Raw genomic sequence first — 18,837 nt, forward strand, 5'->3', positions numbered from 1 at the left:
AAGTCTGACTTTTATTTTAAAAATCTATAAAATAATACAAACGGATGATGGTGAAGAATCGACGGTGTAAAACTTTTTACACTGATAGTGTATAGTAATTAATCTCTTGAAATAAAGAGGTCAATCTAATGTTTATTTTCTACTTCAGTCGTAAGAGTTTATTCTTGTAATTTTAAGGTCTCACATTTCAAATTAACAGAAATATTTGTAAAATGGCCGTTTATGTCACTTGAATTAATATAAATTATAACTTATTTTTATAAAAAAATATTTAATTATGAATATTGACATCTTGTTTCGATTAACACTTTATATGAAATACTAACAAATGCTTTAATGAAGGCTTGAACCCTAAACTCCATATCTTGTATTCAACTAACCCAATCAAGTTGAGCTTTTCTCCCGCTAATAAATTTTCTTTTATCCTTTCTCAATATATTTAAAATGTGATATATGATTAACAAAAGTTACATTGAACTTGTTATTTATATTTTAATTAAGAATATTTATTATTAGTTTTTTCTTTAAATTGATTAAATATAATATATTTATTGCAATTTTTTAAGGTATTATTTTATATTGGTCAAAAAAATGTATATTTTCTTATCTTACATAGAATTGAATTTACTTTTGAATTTAAGAAATCAATTTGAAGTAATTAATACAGTCAAGATGGAGTCTCACCATATGCATATATAAGTAACAGATATATGTGTCATATCATATGTTATATTAAAAAGATGGATACTACAAAGATGTCTGCTCTTATAATGATATATCTTTTTGCTTTCTGCTTCTTAACATCAGGTTTGGAACTAATGATAAAATGAATAAATCACCTGCTTACTAAAAGGATGTTTAACTTCTAACAGATTTACATTTTGAATTATTCTTTGTTTACATACGATATTATTCTTATGTTTTGAAGAAATATTTGCTTGCAGATATGTGTAAGAAATCAGAAGGAAGAGAACTTGACGGACCTTGTAAATCAGATGGAGATTGTCAACCTGGATGTCCTGGAAAAAAAGGGCAATGTATTCGCGGTAGATGTTGGTGTATTGAATCATCATCTTTAGATAATACTACTCCTAGTGTAATCCCTCGGATTGCAAACTGAGTAAATTAGTATTGTGAGGAAATAATCATGTAAGAATAAAAATAATATGTAATAATACAATTGTTTTAAAAGGAAAATATTTTTCTAAAATAAAATATAATCTTATAAAAGTTGGATAATTATTTTTCAAATTTATTTTATCTTTTTTGTTTTCTTTTCATTTTGAAAAAAAATATTTTATATTATTATTTTTATTATATGAATTTCAATACATTATTAAAGATTATTAAAAAATATTTATCATATTTAGATTCTATAATATATAATAGTGAAAATAATTACAAATATGGATCCATATATAGAACACCCATGGAAATATGCTATAATACAAATAGATAATAATTGAGCAAGACGAGTAAGTCTAAAAATTCATGATTTTTTATATAATTTTAAATGAAAAACTGGTTTAAATAGTTTCAACTGGGTGTCATGATTCTTTATTGTATTTACAACCGAGTTCAATAGAAACACTAAAAGTTCAGAGTCTCGTGCTATTCAGCTAAAAAATCTAATTTTTTGGTAATTAAATTTTGCGCCTCAATTCTAATTTATTGGTTTGTACAAGTTATGCATGATTGTTTCTTGATGTTTCAAAGATTTTGGAGTATTGTGATCTTCCGATGTGGATTGTGAGCAATGAAGATGTTGCATATAGATTTTAATTTTTATTTAGGCACCATTGTATGGTATGTGCCTTACTGCTTTTTTTAGTTTATGGACATACATATAATGATATCGCGAGGCACTTGTGTTGTATCAGTACCAAATTAATATCTCGTATAACGTATTTTGTCGAAGATCACTCTACTTTCCGCTTGCTTAAAAATAAGTTAAAGATAACAACAACAACAACAAAAGTTCGTCATTCAATTTTGGAAGTTGGGTTGCTCCGAATTCTAATTTGTTAGGTTATATAAGTTGTGCACGACTGATATCTCTTGATTAAAATTTATGTTTAATTTACTATTTTAACACGTTTTATAAAACCCATTTTAGTTTTTTATTTTTTATTAAAATTGATTTAGTTTTATGTCTCTCAATTTTTTGTACTTTTCTTATTATTTTAATCTAGTTAGGTTGTTGAAGATCACTTTGCCTTCCGTCTGCTTCAAAAAAAGTTAAATATAACAACAATAAAAATAATGTCTTTCAAAAATAAAAACAACAAATATTCATGTGCTAATAAAAATTTATATTATTTTTGAAATAAAAACAATAACTAACTTTATAATGAAAAAATAGGAAAAGTTCATAAAGTTATTATATTTATCATATGTTAAAAATATTATTATCAATAAATATAATAACAAATTTACTTCTATCAAGAATCTAAATCCTTGCAATTTGTTAATCAAGCACCTATATTTAACGACAAAGATAATATTAATTTAAGTGAAACCTATAAGTATTTTACAATTATCCTGTAAAAAATTAAGTCAAAATTTTAAAACTAAAATACTATCATTTTAAAAAATCTATGAAATCATAATTGAAATAAGAGTTTAATTGAAATACACTGACACTGTAAAAGGATTTTACACCGTCAGTTAATCATAGACGTCGGATATTAAAAGAAGTCTGACTTTTATTTTAAAAATCTATAAAATAATACAAACGGATGATGGTGAAGAATCGACGGTGTAAAACTTTTTACACTGATAGTGTATAGTAATTAATCTCTTGAAATAAAGAGGTCAATCTAATGTTTATTTTCTACTTCAGTCGTAAGAGTTTATTCTTGTAATTTTAAGGTCTCACATTTCAAATTAACAGAAATATTTGTAAAATGGCTGTTTATGTCACTTGAATTAATATAAATTATAATTTATTTTTATAAAAAAATATTTAATTATGAATATTGACATCTTGTTTCGATTAACACTTTATATGAAATACTAACAAATGCTTTAATGATGGCTTGAACCCTAAACTCCATATCTTGTATTCAACTAACCCAATCAAGTTGAGCTTTTCTCCCGCTAATAAACTTTCTTTTATCCTTTCTCAATATTTTTAAAATGTGATATATGATTAACAAAAGTTACATTGAACTTGTTATTTATATTTTAATTAAGAATATTTATTATTAGTTTATTCTTTAAATTGATTAAATATAATATATTTATTGCAATTTTTTAAGGTATTATTTTATATTGGTCAAAAAAATATATATTTTCTTATCTTACATAGAATTGAATTTACTTTTGAATTTAAGAAATCAATTTGAAGTAATTAATACAGTCAAGATGTAGTCTCACCATATGCATATATAAGTAACAGATATATGTGTCATATCATATGTTATATTAAAAAGATGGATACTACAAAGATGTCTGCTCTTATAATGATATATCTTTTTGCTTTCTGCATCTTAACATCAGGTTTGGAACTAATGATAAAATGAATAAATCACCTGCTTTCTAAAAGGATGTTTAACTTCTAACAAATTTACATTTTGAATTATTCTTTGTTTACATACGATATTATTCTTATGTTTTGAAGAAATATTTGCTTGCAGATATGTGTAAGAAATCAGAAGGAAGAGAACTTGACGGACCTTGTAAATCAGATGGAGATTGTCAACCTGGATGTCCTGGAAAAAAAGGGCAATGTATTCGCGGTAGATGTTGGTGTATTGAATCATCATCTTTAGATAATACTACTCCTAGTGTAATCCCTCGGATTGCAAACTGAGTAAATTAGTATTGTGAGGAAATAATCATGTAAGAATAAAAATAATATGTAATAATTGTTGGAAAAAACCAGAAATGGAATGGTGAAAACAGTGTGTTTGGGAAAGATGAAGATGATAATGTGAATAGAGAGAGATAGAGAAATAGAGAAAGATTGAGAGAATTGAATCATATGGCATTAATTTTTCAACTATGACATACAATGTCTATTTATACGGTACAAATTGGAACCACAAACAGGCCCAAGAATAACAGAAAAAACAGAATTGCAAAAACAGCTTATTTAATAAGCTGTTTTCACTGCAGTGCCTTTTAAAGCTCCTATCAAGCATTTGAATTATTAAGGACTTCCAATACACCACCTTAATTCAAATGCTCCACACTCATCATGCTCAACTTCTTCACAAGTCTCTTGAACACATTACTTGTCACGCCTTTCGTTAACAAGTCCGCAACTTGTTCTTCGCTTCTGCAGTACCCTAAACGCAACTGTCCGGAGCTCACCAATTCTCTCAAATAGTGGAATCGCATTTCAATATGCTTGCTCCTCCCATGTGCTATGGGATTCTTAGCAAGGTTTATCGCTGAAATGTTGTCCACAAGTAGCAAAACAGCCCCATTTCTACTGCTGTCCAACTCCTTACATAGATTCACCAGCCACACAGCTTGGCATGCACACATCGACGTTGCTATATACTCGGCCTCGCAAGAAGAGAGGGCTACAACCGGTTCCTTTTTCGAACACCAAGAGATTGGTGCCTTACCGAACATAAAGAGATACCCCGCCGTAGACTTTCGATCATCCTTATCTCCGCACCAATTGGAATCGGTGTATCCGAGTAACTCACAACTTCTGCCCATGTCGCTTGCCGGAAACAAAATTCCACAACCAAGAGTACCTTTCACATATCTAAGGATCCTCTTAACTGCTGCCAAGTGTGATACCTTCGGCCTCTCCATGAATCTACTCGCAATACCGACACTAAACGCCAAATCTGGCCGCGTATTGCACAAGTAACGCAATGATCCTATCAATCTCCGGTATTGAGTAGGATCCACATCTTGTTCTTCTTCACTCTTGGACAGCTGTAATCGAGTCTCGGCTGGTGTTGTGGCAGCATTGCAATGCTCCATATCACACCTCTTCAGAATTTCCATGGCATACCTTCTTTGGTGCATGAGCAGTCCCAATTTTGTCCTTTGGAACTCTATGCCTAAGAAATATTTCATGATACCAAGATCACTCATTTGAAATTCCTTCATAAGCTCTCCTTTGAAATTTGAAATGTTCTTTTCACAGTTGCCGGTAATCAACAAATCATCCACATAAAGACAAAGAATGATTACTCCATCACTTGCATCCGATTTCACATAAACTCCATGTTCGGATACGCATTTCTTGAAACCAACATCGCTAAGAAATCCATCTATGCGTTTGTTCCAAGCTCTCGGAGCTTGTTTCAAACCATAGAGTGCCTTCCTCAACTTATAGACCTTTGCCTCTTGATTTTTGATCACAAAACCAGGTGGCTGTCTCACATATACCTCCTCATCAAGTGGACCATTCAAAAACGCAGATTTGACGTCCATTTGATACAACGGCCAGCTGTTGTTATTTGCCATCGCAACAACTAACCGAATGGTTTCATGCCTTGCAACTGGAGCAAACACTTCATCGAAGTCTATCCCTTCCTTTTGCAAAAATCCCTTCGCTACTAATCGAGCTTTATGCTTGATTATCTCGCCTTTCGGATTCGCTTTCACTTTGTAGACCCACTTCACACCTATCGCCTTTTTTCCTTTCGGTAAATCAACCAACATCCAAGTACTGTTCTTCTCAATCGAATCCAGTTCTTCTTTCATCGCACACATCCACTTTGGATCGCTTAATGCCTCCTCCGTATTCACCGGTTCGGATTCGGCCATTAGAGCGAAGTGAATAAGATCACCCTCATTGTTGATCTCGCTATCTCGGAATAATTCACAATCACGGAGTCTTTGAGGCAATCCTCTTTGCCTTGTTGGTCGTCTACTTGATTCACCTGTTTCGGTTACAAAAGGTTGCTGTACAGTACCTTCAGCAGGCTGAGAATTCAAATTTTCCTGCATGAAATCGATTTCACCTTGAGGCAAATCGATTTCAACCTCTGCAGAACCAGTTCCAGCAGCTTCAGAATGCTGATTTTCCTGCATGAAATCGATTTCATCTTGAGGCAAATCGATTTCCTGAGCTGATATGGCAGATTTTCTGCTGTCAAACTGCCGAAACTCGTCCACGATCACATCTCGACTTATCACAATCTTCTTGTTACTCATATCAAACAGCTTGTAGCCTCCGGTAGGATGATAACCAACCAGCAACATCATTTCACCCTTGTCATCTAATTTCTTTCGAATCTGACCCGGAATATGTCGAAATGCTACCGAACCGAAAACACGCAAGTGACTCAAACTTGGCTTGTGTCCACACCATACCTCTTCTGGAGTAACCTTGTCCAGCTTCTTTGTAGGACACCTGTTTATCAAATAGGCAGCTGTAGAAACAGCTTCTCCCCACAACTCTTTCGGAAGATTTTTCGCTTTCAACATGCTACGCACCATGTTCATAATCGTCCGATTTTTTCTCTCGGCAACACCATTTTGCTGAGGCGTATAGGGTGGTACAACCTCACGCACAATACCCTCATCGTCACAATAACTCCCAAATTCCCTCGAAGTAAATTCTCCTCCTCCATCGGTTTTGAGAATTTTGAGTTTGTGACTACTTTGTCGCTCAACCATGGATTTAAATCGTTTGAACATATCAAACACCTCATCCTTCCTCTTGATTAGATAAATCCACAGCTTCCTACTGAAATCATCAATAAACGTGACAAAGTATCGGTTACCTCCATACGAGTTGACTTGCATCGGCCCACACACGTCCGAATACACCACCTCAAGAATATGCTTGGTCCTATGACCTGTATCCTTGCTGAAAACACTCTTGTGTTGCTTCCCTTGAACACATTCAACACACAACTCAGCTGGAACCACGATTCTTGGCAGCCCGGTCACCATACCATGTCTATGCAACACGTCGAGGTCTCGAAAATTGAGATGACCAAGACGGTAATGCCACAACCACTCCTCACGACTTGCCGCTGTAGCTAAACATCGATGCTTCATTACTTTCAATGCTATCTTGAAAGTTCGATTGGCAGCCATCGGTGCTTTAAGTACCAAAACTCCCTTTCGGTCCAAAACGCGCAATACCTTGTTTTCCATGCGAATAATGTAATCTTTCTCGAGTAGTTGGCCAATGCTCAAGAGATTACATTTGATTCCTGGAATGTACAGCACATCCTTGATCAATGAACGACCACCATCTTTCTTCACGATCAAGACATCTCCAACGTCATCGGCGGATAACGTCGTATCATCGGCAAATCTCACTTTATTCTTCGTGGCTTGATTGATCTTGACAAACCAATCCTTTCTTCCCGTCATATGAGTCGAACAACCAGAATCCAAGTACCACTCATCGCTACTTTGAATTCCATCTCGAACCGTTACCATTGCGTTTTTCTCCGAACGCGTTTCTGCAGAATTGTTTGCACTGCTGCCACTGCTGTCCAGCCCTTTTCTCATGCCATAATTCTCTTCCGTGATCATCACAAGAAGCGTATTATCATCATTCGCTTCTTCCTTAGCAAACTTCGCCTCATCCGCGCGATTTTCTCTTCGTTTCGTGTGGCAATACTTTGCGAAATGCCCAAGCTTTTGACAATTGTAACACTTCACGTTACTTTTGTCGAATGGCTTGTGGGTTCCTTGATCACCCTCCTTGGAGCTTCCCTCACCTTTTTTCCCCTTTGACTTTTGTGAATCTCTACCACCAAAATTCTGGAAATTGGACTTCCCTCTCGGATGCCCTTTCCTCTCCGATCGTTTACTCTTCTCATGAAGTCGCGCTTGCAATGCTATTTCCGACTTCGCTTTATCGTTTCCCCTCTCATCCATTCGTTGTTCATGAGCTTCTAGTGAGCTTTGAAGCTCCTCCTTCGACAACGACGATAAATCCTTCGATTCTTCAAGCGCAACGACAATGTTGTCGAATCTTGGCGTTAAAGAACGCAAGATCTTCGACACAACATTCTGCTCTACCGTAGTTTCCCCGCACGACTTGATTTGATTCACCACACGCGTAATACGCGTCACATAATCGTTTATCGACTCCTTGTCCTCCATTTGCATTAACTCGAACTGTCGCTTGTGAGTTTGTAACCTCACCACTTTGGCTTTGGCAGCCCCTGCATAAGCCTTCTCAAGAATCTCCCACGCTTGCTTTGCGGAATCGCAATCGCCTACTTTTTCAAAGTTGTCACCATCGACACAAGAATGGATCAAGAACAGCGCTTTGTAATCCTTCTTCTTCTCTTCTTTGAACGTAGCCTTTTGAGCATCCGTAGCTCCTTCGACGAGAGACGTAACACCATCTTTGATCACCTCAAGAACGTCTTGATAGCCGAACAAAACCTTCATTTGCTTCGCCCATTTGTCGTAGTTTTTCGAGTCAAGGATTGGAAGATTGGTAGGTATTTTATCGTTTGAAACGGACATGATTGCAGCGGAATTGGATCAGAACCAAAGCTCTTGATGCCAAATGTTGGAAAAAACCAGAAATGGAATGGTGAAAACAGTGTGTTTGGGAAAGATGAAGATGATAATGTGAATAGAGAGAGATAGAGAAATAGAGAAAGATTGAGAGAATTGAATCATATGGCATTAATTTTTCAACTATGACATACAATGTCTATTTATACGGTACAAATTGGAACCACAAACAGGCCCAAGAATAACAGAAAAAACAGAATTGCAAAAACAGCTTATTTAATAAGCTGTTTTCACTGCAGTGCCTTTTAAAGCTCCTATCAAGCATTTGAATTATTAAGGACTTCCAATAATAATACAATTGTTTTAAAAGGAAAATATTTTTCTAAAATAAAATATAATCTTATAAAAGTTGGATAATTATTTTTCAAATTTATTTTATCTTTTTTGTTTTCTTTTCATTTTGAAAAAAAATATTTTATATTATTATTTTGATTATATGAATTTCAATACATTATTAAAGATTATTAAAAAATATTTATCATATTTAGATTCTATAATATATAATAGTGAAAATAATTACAAATATGGATCCATATATAGAACACCCATGGAAATATGCTATAATACAAATAGATAATAATTGAGCAAGACGAGTAAGTCTAAAAATTCATGATTTTTTTATATAATTATAAATGAAAAACTGGTTTAAATAGTTTCAACTGGGTGTCATGATTCTTTATTGTATTTACAACCGAGTTCAATAGAAACACTAAAAGTTCAGAGTCTCGTGCTATTCAGCTAAAAAATCTAATTTTTTGGTAATTAAATTTTGCGCCTCAATTCTAATTTATTGGTTTGTACAAGTTATGCATGATTGTTTCTTGATGTTTCAAAGATTTTGGAGTATTGTGATCTTCCGATGTGGATTGTGAGCAATGAAGATGTTGCATATAGATTTTAATTTTTATTTAGGCACCATTGTATGGTATGTGCCTTACTGCTTTTTTTAGTTTATGGACATACATATAATGATATCGCGAGACACTTGTGTTGTATCAGTACCAAATTAATATCTCGTATAACGTATTTTGTCGAAGATCACTCTACTTTCCGCTTGCTTAAAAATAAGTTAAGGATAACAACAACAACAACAACAAAAGTTCGTCATTCAATTTTGAAAGTTGGGTTGCTCCGTGTTCTAATTTGTTAGGTTATATAAGTTGTGCACGACTGATATCTCTTGATTAAAATTTATGTTTAATTTACTATTTTAACACGTTTTATAAAACCCATTTTAGTTGTTTATTTTTTATTAAAATTGATTTAGTTTTATGTCTCTCAATTTTTTGTACTTTTCTTATTATTTTAATCTAGTTAGGTTGTTGAAGATCACTTTGCCTTCCGTCTGCTTCAAAAAAAGTTAAATATTACAACAATAAAAATAATGTCTTTCAAAAATAAAAACAACAAATATTCATGTGCTAATAAAAATTTATATTATTTTTGAAATAAAAACAATAACTAACTTTATAATGAAAAAATAGGAAAAGTTCATAAAGTTATTATATTTATCATATGTTAAAAATATTATTATCAATAAATATAATAACAAATTTACTTCTATCAAGAATCTAAATCCTTGCAATTTGTTAATCAAGCACCTATATTTAACGACAAAGATAATATTAATTTAAGTGAAACCTATAAGTATTTTACAATTATCCTGTAAAAAATTAAGTCAAAATTTTAAAACTAAAATACTATCATTTTAAAAAATCTATGAAATCATAATTGAAATAAGAGTTTAATTGAAATACACTGACACTGTAAAAGGATTTTACACCGTCAGTTAATCATAGACGTCGGATATTAAAACAAGTCTGACTTTTATTTTAAAAATCTATAAAATAATACAAACGGATGATGGTGAAGAATCGACGGTGTAAAACTTTTTACACTGATAGTGTATAGTAATTAATCTCTTGAAATAAAGAGGTCAATCTAATGTTTATTTTCTACTTCAGTCGTAAGAGTTTATTCTTGTAATTTTAAGGTCTCACATTTCAAATTAACAGAAATATTTGTAAAATGGCTGTTTATGTCACTTGAATTAATATAAATTATAATTTATTTTTATAAAAAAATATTTAATTATGAATATTGACATCTTGTTTCGATTAACACTTTATATGAAATACTAACAAATGCTTTAATGAAGGCTTGAACCCTAAACTCCATATCTTGTATTCAACTAACCCAATCAAGTTGAGCTTTTCTCCCGCTAATAAACTTTCTTTTATCCTTTCTCAATATTTTTAAAATGTGATATATGATTAACAAAAGTTACATTGAACTTGTTATTTATATTTTAATTAAGAATATTTATTATTAGTTTATTCTTTAAATTGATTAAATATAATATATTTATTGCAATTTTTTAAGGTATTATTTTATATTGGTCAAAAAATGTATATTTTCTTATCTTACATAGAATTGAATTTACTTTTGAATTTAAGAAATCAATTTGAAGTAATTAATACAGTCAAGATGTAGTCTCACCATATGCATATATAAGTAACAGATATATGTGTCATATCATATGTTATATTAAAAAGATGGATACTACAAAGATGTCTGCTCTTATAATGATATATCTTTTTGCTTTCTGCATCTTAACATCAGGTTTGGAACTAATGATAAAATGAATAAATCACCTGCTTTCTAAAAGGATGTTTAACTTCTAACAAATTTACATTTTGAATTATTCTTTGTTTACATACGATATTATTCTTATGTTTTGAAGAAATATTTGCTTGCAGATATGTGTAAGAAATCAGAAGGAAGAGAACTTGACGGACCTTGTAAATCAGATGGAGATTGTCAACCTGGATGTCCTGGAAAAAAAGGGCAATGTATTCGCGGTAGATGTTGGTGTATTGAATCATCATCTTTAGATAATACTACTCCTAGTGTAATCCCTCGGATTGCAAACTGAGTAAATTAGTATTGTGAGGAAATAATCATGTAAGAATAAAAATAATATGTAATAATACAATTGTTTTAAAAGGAAAATATTTTTCTAAAATAAACTATAATCTTATAAAAGTTGGATAATTATTTTTCAAATTTATTTTATCTTTTTTGTTTTCTTTTCATTTTGAAAAAAAAATATTTTATATTATTACTTTTATTATATGAATTTCAATACATTATTAAAGATTATTAAAAAATATTTACCATATTTAGATTCTATAATATATAATAGTGAAAATAATTACAAATATGGATCCATATATAGAACACCCATGGAAATATGCTATAATACAAATAGATAATAATTGAGCAAGACGAGTAAGTCTAAAAATTCATGATTTTTTTATATAATTTTAAATGAAAAACTGGTTTAAATAGTTTCAACTGGGTGTCATGATTCTTTATTGTATTTACAACCGAGTTCAATAGAAACACTAAAAGTTCAGAGTCTCGTGCTATTCAGCTAAAAAATCTAATTTTTTGGTAATTAAATTTGCGCCTCAATTCTAATTTATTGGTTTGTACAAGTTATGCATGATTGTTTCTTGATGTTTCAAAGATTTTGGAGTATTGTGATCTTCCGATGTGGATTGTGAGCAATGAAGATGTTGCATATAGATTTTAATTTTTATTTAGGCACCATTGTATGGTATGTGCCTTACTGCCTTTTTTTAGTTTATGGACATACATATAATGATATCGCGAGGCACTTGTGTTGTATCAGTACCAAATTAATATCTCGTATAACGTATTTTGTCGAAGATCACTCTACTTTCCGCTTGCTTAAAAATAAGTTAAAGATAACAACAACAACAACAAAAGTTCGTCATTCAATTTTGGAAGTTGGGTTGCTCCGAATTCTAATTTGTTAGGTTATATAAGTTGTGCACGACTGATATCTCTTGATTAAAATTTATGTTTAATTTACTATTTTAACACGTTTTATAAAACCCATTTTAGTTGTTTATTTTTTATTAAAATTGATTTAGTTTTATGTCTCTCAATTTTTTGTACTTTTCTTATTATTTTAATCTAGTTAGGTTGTTGAAGATCACTTTGCCTTCCGTCTGCTTCAAAAAAAGTTAAATATAACAACAATAAAAATAATGTCTTTCAAAAATAAAAACAACAAATATTCATGTGCTAATAAAAATTTATATTATTTTTGAAATAAAAACAATAACTAACTTTATAATGAAAAAATAGGGAAAGTTCATAAAGTTATTATATTTATCATATGTTAAAAATATTATTATCAATAAATATAATAACAAATTTACTTCTATCAAGAATCTAAATCCTTGCAATTTGTTAATCAAGAACCTATATTTAACGACAAAGATAATATTAATTTAAGTGAAACCTATAAGTATTTTACAATTATCCTGTAAAAAATTAAGTCAAAATTTTAAAACTAAAATACTATCATTTTAAAAATCTATGAAATCATAATTGAAATAAGAGTTTAATTGAAATACACTGACACTGTAAAAGGATTTTACACCGTCAGTTAATCATAGACGTCGGATATTAAAAGAAGACTGATTTTTATTTTAAAAATCTATAAAATAATACAAACGGATGATGGTGAAGAATCGACGGTGTAAAACTTTTTACACTGATAGTGTATAGTAATTAATCTCTTGAAATAAAGAGGTCAATCTAATGTTTATTTTCTACTTCAGTCGTAAGAGTTTATTCTTGTAATTTTAAGGTCTCACATTTCAAATTAACAGAAATATTTGTAAAATGGCCGTTTATGTCACTTGAATTAATATAAATTATAATTTATTTTTATAAAAAAATATTTAATTATGAATATTGACATCTTGTTTCGATTAACACTTTATATGAAATACTAACAAATGCTTTAATGAAGGCTTGAACCCTAAACTCCATATCTTGTATTCAACTAACCCAATCAAGTTGAGCTTTTCTCCCGCTAATAAACTTTCTTTTATCCTTTCTCAATATTTTTAAAATGTGATATATGATTAACAAAAGTTACATTGAACTTGTTATTTATATTTTAATTAAGAATATTTATTATTAGTTTATTCTTTAAATTGATTAAATATAATATATTTATTGCAATTTTTTAAGGTATTATTTTATATTGGTCAAAAAATGTATATTTTCTTATCTTACATAGAATTGAATTTACTTTTGAATTTAAGAAATCAATTTGAAGTAATTAATACAGTCAAGATGTAGTCTCACCATATGCATATATAAGTAACAGATATATGTGTCATATCATATGTTATATTAAAAAGATGGATACTACAAAGATGTCTGCTCTTATAATGATATATCTTTTTGCTTTCTGCATCTTAACATCAGGTTTGGAACTAATGATAAAATGAATAAATCACCTGCTTTCTAAAAGGATGTTTAACTTCTAACAAATTTACATTTTGAATTATTCTTTGTTTACATACGATATTATTCTTATGTTTTGAAGAAATATTAGATATGTGTAAGAAATCAGAAGGAAGAGAACTTGACGGACCTTGTAAATCAGATGGAGATTGTCAACCTGGATGTCCTGGAAAAAAAGGGCAATGTATTCGCGGTAGATGTTGGTGTATTGAATCATCATCTTTAGATAATACTACTCCTAGTGTAATCCCTCGGATTGCAAACTGAGTAAATTAGTATTGTGAGGAAATAATCATGTAAGAATAAAAATAATATGTAATAATACAATTGTTTTAAAAGGAAAATATTTTTCTAAAATAAAATATAATCTTATAAAAGTTGGATAATTATTTTTCAAATTTATTTTATCTTTTTTGTTTTCTTTTCATTTTGAAAAAAATATTTTATATTATTATTTTTATTATATGAATTTCAATACATTATTAAAGATTATTAAAAAATATTTACCATATTTAGATTCTATAATATATAATAGTGAAAATAATTACAAATATGGATCCATATATAGAACACCCATGGAAATATGCTATAATACAAATAGATAATAATTGAGCAAGACGAGTAAGTCTAAAAATTCATGATTTTTTTATATAATTTTAAATGAAAAACTGGTTTAAATAGTTTCAACTGGGTGTCATGATTCTTTATTGTATTTACAACCGAGTTCAATAGAAACACTAAAAGTTCAGAGTCTCGTGCTATTCAGCTAAAAAATCTAATTTTTTGGTAATTAAATTTTGCGCCTCAATTCTAATTTATTGGTTTGTACAAGTTATGCATGATTGTTTCTTGATGTTTCAAAGATTTTGGAGTATTGTGATCTTCCGATGTGGATTGTGAGCAATGAAGATGTTGCATATAGATTTTAATTTTTATTTAGGCACCATTGTATGGTATGTGCCTTACTGCCTTTTTTTAGTTTATGGACATACATATAATGATATCGCTAGGCACTTGTGTTGTATCAGTACCAAATTAATATCTCGTATAACGTATTTTGTCGAAGATCACTCTACCTTCCGCTTGCTTAAAAATAAGTTAAAGATAACAACAACAACAACAACAAAAGTTCGTCATTCAATTTTGGAAGTTGGGTTGCTCCGAATTCTAATTTGTTAGGTTATATAAGTTGTGCACGACTGATATCTCTTGATTAAAATTTATGTTTAATTTACTATTTTAACATGTTTTATAAAACCCATTTTAGTTGTTTATTTTTTATTAAAATTGATTTAGTTTTATGTCTCTCAATTTTTTGTACTTTTCTTATTATTTTAATCTAGTTAGGTTGTTGAAGATCACTTTGCCTTCCGTCTGCTTCAAAAAAAGTTAAATATAACAACAATAAAAATAATGTCTTTCAAAAATAAAAACAACAAATATTCATGTGCTAATAAAAATTTATATTATTTTTGAAATAAAAACAATAACTAACTTTATAATGAAAAAATAGGAAAAGTTCATAAAGTTATTATATTTATCATATGTTAAAAATATTATTATCAATAAATATAATAACAAATTTACTTCTATCAAGAATCTAAATCCTTGCAATTTGTTAATCAAGAACCTATATTTAACGACAAAGATAATATTAATTTAAGTGAAACCTATAAGTATTTTACAATTATCCTGTAAAAAATTAAGTCAAAATTTTAAAACTAAAATACTATCATTTTAAAAAATCTATGAAATCATAATTGAAATAAGAGTTTAATTGAAATATACTGACACTGTAAAAGGATTTTACACCGTCAGTTAATCATAGACGTCGGATATTAAAAGAAGACTGATTTTTATTTTAAAAATCTATAAAATAATACAAACGGATGATGGTGAAGAATCGACGGTGTAAAACTTTTTACACTGATAGTGTATAGTAATTAATCTCTTGAAATAAAGAGGTCAATCTAATGTTTATTTTCTACTTCAGTCGTAAGAGTTTATTCTTGTAATTTTAAGGTCTCACATTTCAAATTAACAGAAATATTTGTAAAATGGCCGTTTATGTCACTTGAATTAATATAAATTATAATTTATTTTTATAAAAAAATATTTAATTATGAATATTGACATCTTGTTTCGATTAACACTTTATATGAAATACTAACAAATGCTTTAATGAAGGCTTGAACCCTAAACTCCATATCTTGTATTCAACTAACCCAATCAAGTTGAGCTTTTCTCCCGCTAATAAACTTTCTTTTATCCTTTCTCAATATTTTTAAAATGTGATATATGATTAACAAAAGTTACATTGAACTTGTTATTTATATTTTAATTAAGAATATTTATTATTAGTTTATTCTTTAAATTGATTAAATATAATATATTTATTGCAATTTTTTAAGGTATTATTTTATATTGGTCAAAAAATGTATATTTTCTTATCTTACATAGAATTGAATTTACTTTTGAATTTAAGAAATCAATTTGAAGTAATTAATACAGTCAAGATGTAGTCTCACCATATGCATATATAAGTAACAGATATATGTGTCATATCATATGTTATATTAAAAAGATGGATACTACAAAGATGTCTGCTCTTATAATGATATATCTTTTTGCTTTCTGCATCTTAACATCAGGTTTGGAACTAATGATAAAATGAATAAATCACCTGCTTTCTAAAAGGATGTTTAACTTCTAACAAATTTACATTTTGAATTATTCTTTGTTTACATACGATATTATTCTTATGTTTTGAAGAAATATTTGCTTGCAGATATGTGTAAGAAATCAGAAGGAAGAGAACTTGACGGACCTTGTAAATCAGATGGAGATTGTCAACCTGGATGTCCTGGAAAAAAAGGGCAATGTATTCGCGGTAGATGTTGGTGTATTGAATCATCATCTTTAGATAATACTACTCCTAGTGTAATCCCTCGGATTGCAAACTGAGTAAATTAGTATTGTGAGGAAATAATCATGTAAGAATAAAAATAATATGTAATAATACAATTGTTTTAAAAGGAAAATATTTTTCTAAAATAAAATATAATCTTATAAAAGTTGGATAATTATTTTTCAAATTTATTTTATCTTTTTTGTTTTCTTTTCATTTTGAAAAAAAATATTTTATATTATTATTTTTATTATATGAATTTCAATACATTATTAAAGATTATTAAAAAATATTTACCATATTTAGATTCTATAATATATAATAGTGAAAATAATTACAAATATGGATCCATATATAGAACACCCATGGAAATATGCTATAATACAAATAGATAATAATTGAGCAAGACGAGTAAGTCTAAAAATTCATGATTTTTTTATATAATTTTAAATGAAAAACTGGTTTAAATAGTTTCAACTGGGTGTCATGATTCTTTATTGTATTTACAACCGAGTTCAATAGAAACACTAAAAGTTCAGAGTCTCGTGCTATTCAGCTAAAAAATCTAATTTTTTGGTAATTAAATTTTGCGCCTCAATTCTAATTTATTGGTTTGTACAAGTTATGCATGATTGTTTCTTGATGTTTCAAAGATTTTGGAGTATTGTGATCTTCCGATGTGGATTGTGAGCAATGAAGATGTTGCATATAGATTTTAATTTTTATTTAGGCACCATTGTATGGTATGTGCCTTACTGCCTTTTTTTAGTTTATGGACATACATATAATGATATCGCTAGGCACTTGTGTTGTATCAGTACCAAATTAATATCTCGTATAACGTATTTTGTCGAAGATCACTCTACCTTCCGCTTGCTTAAAAATAAGTTAAAGATAACAACAACAACAACAACAAAAGTTCGTCATTCAATTTTGGAAGTTGGGTTGCTCCGAATTCTAATTTGTTAGGTTATATAAGTTGTGCACGACTGATATCTCTTGATTAAAATTTATGTTTAATTTACTATTTTAACATGTTTTATAAAACCCATTTTAGTTGTTTATTTTTTATTAAAATTGATTTAGTTTTATGTCTCTCAATTTTTTGTACTTTTCTTATTATTTTAATCTAGTTAGGTTGTTGAAGATCACTTTGCCTTCCGTCTGCTTCAAAAAAAGTTAAATATAACAACAATAAAAATAATGTCTTTCAAAAATAAAAACAACAAATATTCATGTGCTAATAAAAATTTATATTATTTTTGAAATAAAAACAATAACTAACTTTATAATGAAAAAATAGGAAAAGTTCATAAAGTTATTATATTTATCATATGTTAAAAATATTATTATCAATAAATATAATAACAAATTTACTTCTATCAAGAATCTAAATCCTTGCAATTTGTTAATCAAGAACCTATATTTAACGACAAAGATAATATTAATTTAAGTGAAACCTATAAGTATTTTACAATTATCCTGTAAAAAATTAAGTCAAAATTTTAAAACTAAAATACTATCATTTTAAAAAATCTATGAAATCATAATTGAAATAAGAGTTTAATTGAAATATACTGACACTGTAAAAGGATTTTACACCGTCAGTTAATCATAGACGTCGGATATTAAAAGAAGACTGATTTTTATTTTAAAAATCTATAAAATAATACAAACGGATGATGGTGAAGAATCGACGGTGTAAAACTTTTTACACTGATAGTGTATAGTAATTAATCTCTTGAAATAAAGAGGTCAATCTAATGTTTATTTTCTACTTCAGTCGTAAGAGTTTATTCTTGTAATTTTAAGGTCTCACATTTCAAATTAACAGAAATATTTGTAAAATGGCCGTTTATGTCACTTGAATTAATATAAATTATCATTTATTTTTATAAAAAAATATTTAATTATGAATATTGACATCTTGTTTCGATTAACACTTTATATGAAATACTAACAAATGCTTTAATGAAGGCTTGAACCCTAAACTCCATATCTTGTATTCAACTAACCCAATCAAGTTGAGCTTTTCTCCCGCTAATAAACTTTCTTTTATCCTTTCTCAATATTTTTAAAATGTGATATATGATTAACAAAAGTTA

The 18,837-nt window shown here is 29.0% G+C and overlaps 2 long non-coding RNA genes across 4 annotated transcripts; both read left to right on the forward strand.

Moving 5' to 3' along the window:
* Window positions 1–649: 649 nt before the first annotated feature.
* Window positions 650–3,925, forward strand: LOC127085635 (uncharacterized). Of its 2 annotated transcripts, none has more exons than XR_007789216.1 (2): window positions 650–807; window positions 3,639–3,925. It is a non-coding gene; the product is annotated as an uncharacterized LOC127085635 (long non-coding RNA). The 2 variants fall into 2 exon arrangements; XR_007789215.1 differs by lacking the exon at window positions 3,639–3,925 and adding an exon at window positions 945–1,239.
* A 7,094-nt stretch (window positions 3,926–11,019) lies between these two features.
* On the forward strand, window positions 11,020–14,210 carry LOC127085637 (uncharacterized). 2 transcript variants are annotated; one of them, XR_007789220.1, is made up of 2 exons: window positions 11,020–11,091; window positions 13,907–14,210. It is a non-coding gene; the product is annotated as an uncharacterized LOC127085637 (long non-coding RNA). The 2 variants fall into 2 exon arrangements; XR_007789219.1 differs by lacking the exon at window positions 11,020–11,091 and adding an exon at window positions 13,714–13,785.
* The last annotated feature ends 4,627 nt before the right edge of the window (window positions 14,211–18,837 follow it).

This window comes from Lathyrus oleraceus, chromosome 5, assembly GCF_024323335.1.
Source record: "Lathyrus oleraceus cultivar Zhongwan6 chromosome 5, CAAS_Psat_ZW6_1.0, whole genome shotgun sequence".
NCBI lineage: Eukaryota > Viridiplantae > Streptophyta > Magnoliopsida > Fabales > Fabaceae > Lathyrus > Lathyrus oleraceus.